Genomic DNA, 4,128 nt, shown 5'->3' with positions numbered 1-4,128 from the left:
TCTCAACCCCCTCCCCCTTCTCTCTCCCTCTGCTCTCACTCACTCACACAGTCACCCCCATCTCCACCCTTCTCTCCCTCTGCTCCCACTCACTCACACAGTCAGTCACCCACCCTCTCTGCTCTCACTCACTCACATAGTCAACCCACCCTCTCTCTCCCCTCTCTCTCCCCTCCCCCTTCTCTCTCCCTCTGCTCTCACTCACTCACACAGTCACCCACCCACCCCTCTCCCTCTGCTCTCACTCACTCACACAGTCACCCACCCCTCTCCCTCTGCTCCCACTCACTCACTCAGTCACCCACCCACCCATCTTCCTCTGCTCCCACTCACTCACACAGTCACCCACCCTTCTCTCTCTCTGCTCCCACTCACTCACACAGTCACCCACCCCTCTCCCTCTGCTCCCACTCACTCACACAGTCACCCACCCTCCCTTCTCCCTCTGCTCTCACTCACTCACACAGTCACCCACCCACCCCTCTCCCTCTGCTCTCACTCACTCACACAGTCACCCACCCCTCTCCCTCTGCTCACACTCACTCACTCAGTCACCCACCCACCCATCTTCCTCTGCTCCCACTCACTCACACAGTCACCCACCCTTCTCTCTCTCTGCTTCCACTCACTCACACAGTCACCCACCCCTCTCCCTCTGCTCCCACTCACTCACACAGTCACCCACCCACCCCTCTCCCTCTGCTCTCACTCACTCACACAGTCACCCACCCCTCTCCCTCTGCTCACACTCACTCACTCAGTCACCCACCCACCCCTCTCCCTCTGCTCCCACTCACTCACTCACACAGTCACCCACCCACCCCTCTCCCTCTGCTCCCACTCACTCACTCACACAGTCACCGACCCTCCCTTCTCCCTCTGCTCCCACTCACTCACACAGTCACCCACCCCTCTCCCTCTGCTCCCACTCACTCACTCACACAGTCACCCACCCACCCCTCTCCCTCTGCTCCCACTCACTCACTCACACAGTCACCCACCCTCCCTTCTCCCTCTCTGCTCCCACTCACTCACACAGTCACCCACCCACCCCTCTCCCTCTGCTCCCACTCACTCACTCACACAGTCACCCACCCACCCCTCTCCCTCTGCTCCCTCTCACTCACTCACACAGTCACCCACCCTCCCTTCTCCCTCTCTGCTCCCACTCACTCACACAGTCACCCACCCACCCCTCTCCCTCTGCTCCCACTCACTCACACAGTCACCCACCCTCCCTTCTCCCTCTGCTCCCACTCACTCACACAGTCACCCACCCCTCTCCCTCTGCTCCCACTCACTCACTCACACAGTCACCCACCCACCCCTCTCCCTCTGCTCCCACTCACTCACTCACACAGTCACCCACCCTCCCTTCTCCCTCTCTGCTCCCACTCACTCACACAGTCACCCACCCACCCCTCTCCCTCTGCTCCCACTCACTCACTCACTCACACAGTCACCCACCCACCCCTCTCCCTCTGCTCCCACTCACTCACTCACACAGTCACCCACCCTCCCTTCTCCCTCTCTGCTCCCACTCACTCACACAGTCACCCACCCCTCTCCCTCTGCTCCCACTCACTCACACAGTCACCCACCCTTCTCTCTCTCTCTGCTCTCACTCACTCACACAGTCACCCACCCTTCTCTCCCTCTGCTCCCACTCACTCACACAGTCACCCACCCACCCCTCTCCCTCTGCTCTCACTCACTCACACAGTCACCCACCCTTCTCTCTCTCTGCTCTCACTCACACAGTCACCCACCCTTCTCTCCCTCTGCTCCCACTCACTCACACAGTCACCCCCGTCTCCCTCTGCTCCCACTCACTCACATAGTCACCCACCCATCCTTCTCCCTCTGCTCCCACTCACTCACACAGTCACCCACCCTTCTCTCTCTCTGCTCCCACTCACTCACACAGTCACCCACCCCTCTCCCTCTGCTCCCACTCACTCACACAGTCACCCACCCTCCCTTCTCCCTCTGCTCTCACTCACTCACACAGTCACCCACCCACCCCTCTCCCTCTGCTCTCACTCACTCACACAGTCACCCACCCCTCTCCCTCTGCTCACACTCACTCACTCAGTCACCCACCCACCCATCTTCCTCTGCTCCCACTCACTCACACAGTCACCCACCCTTCTCTCTCTCTGCTTCCACTCACTCACACAGTCACCCACCCCTCTCCCTCTGCTCCCACTCACTCACACAGTCACCCACCCACCCCTCTCCCTCTGCTCTCACTCACTCACACAGTCACCCACCCCTCTCCCTCTGCTCACACTCACTCACTCAGTCACCCACCCACCCCTCTCCCTCTGCTCCCACTCACTCACTCACACAGTCACCCACCCACCCCTCTCCCTCTGCTCCCACTCACTCACTCACACAGTCACCGACCCTCCCTTCTCCCTCTGCTCCCACTCACTCACACAGTCACCCACCCCTCTCCCTCTGCTCCCACTCACTCACTCACACAGTCACCCACCCACCCCTCTCCCTCTGCTCCCACTCACTCACTCACACAGTCACCCACCCTCCCTTCTCCCTCTCTGCTCCCACTCACTCACACAGTCACCCACCCACCCCTCTCCCTCTGCTCCCACTCACTCACTCACACAGTCACCCACCCACCCCTCTCCCTCTGCTCCCACTCACTCACTCACACAGTCACCCACCCTCCCTTCTCCCTCTCTGCTCCCACTCACTCACACAGTCACCCACCCACCCCTCTCCCTCTGCTCCCACTCACTCACACAGTCACCCACCCTCCCTTCTCCCTCTGCTCCCACTCACTCACACAGTCACCCACCCCTCTCCCTCTGCTCCCACTCACTCACTCACACAGTCACCCACCCACCCCTCTCCCTCTGCTCCCACTCACTCACTCACACAGTCACCCACCCTCCCTTCTCCCTCTCTGCTCCCACTCACTCACACAGTCACCCACCCACCCCTCTCCCTCTGCTCCCACTCACTCACTCACTCACACAGTCACCCACCCACCCCTCTCCCTCTGCTCCCACTCACTCACTCACACAGTCACCCACCCTCCCTTCTCCCTCTCTGCTCCCACTCACTCACACAGTCACCCACCCCTCTCCCTCTGCTCCCACTCACTCACACAGTCACCCACCCTTCTCTCTCTCTCTGCTCTCACTCACTCACACAGTCACCCACCCTTCTCTCCCTCTGCTCCCACTCACTCACACAGTCACCCACCCACCCCTCTCCCTCTGCTCTCACTCACTCACACAGTCACCCACCCTTCTCTCTCTCTGCTCTCACTCACACAGTCACCCACCCTTCTCTCCCTCTGCTCCCACTCACTCACACAGTCACCCCCGTCTCCCTCTGCTCCCACTCACTCACATAGTCACCCACCCATCCTTCTCCCTCTGCTCCCACTCACTCACACAGTCACCCCCGTCTCCCTCTGCTCCCACTCACTCACACAGTCACCCACCCATCCTTCTCCCTCTGCTCCCACTCACTCACACAGTCACCCCCGTCTCCCTCTGCTCCCACTCACTCACACAGTCACCCCCGTCTCCCTCTGCTCCCACTCACTCACATAGTCACCCACCCATCCTTCTCCCTCTGCTCCTACTCACTCACACAGTCACCCCCATCTCCCCCTCTCTCTCTGCTCCCACTCACTCACACAGTCACCCACCCACCCCTCTCTGCTCCCACTCACACAGTCACCCACCCACCCTCTCTGCTCCCACTCACTCACACAGTCACCCCCCCCCCCCCATCTTCCTCTGCTCCCACTCACCCACACAGTCACCCACCCACCCTTCTCTGCTCCCACTCACACAGTCACCCACCCACCCTCTCTGCTCCCACTCACTCACACAGTCACCCACCCACCCCTCTCTGCTCCCACTCACTCACACAGTCACCCCCATCTCCCCCTCTCTCTCTCTCTGCTCCCACTCACTCACACAGTCACCCACCCACCCTTCTCTGCTCCCACTCACACAGTCACCCACCCACCCTCTCTGCTCCCACTCACTCACACAGTCACCCACCCACCCCTCTCTGCTCCCACTCACTCACACAGTCACCCCCATCTCCCCCTCTCTCTCTCTCTGCTCCCACTCACTCACACAG

This window comes from Lethenteron reissneri, chromosome 7 (assembly GCF_015708825.2).
Source record: "Lethenteron reissneri isolate LAM-NWPU_2019-01 chromosome 7, ASM1570882v1, whole genome shotgun sequence".
NCBI lineage: Eukaryota > Metazoa > Chordata > Hyperoartia > Petromyzontiformes > Petromyzontidae > Lethenteron > Lethenteron reissneri.
The sequence above is the reverse complement of the archived record's forward strand: the minus strand, read 5'-3'. Positions refer to the sequence as shown.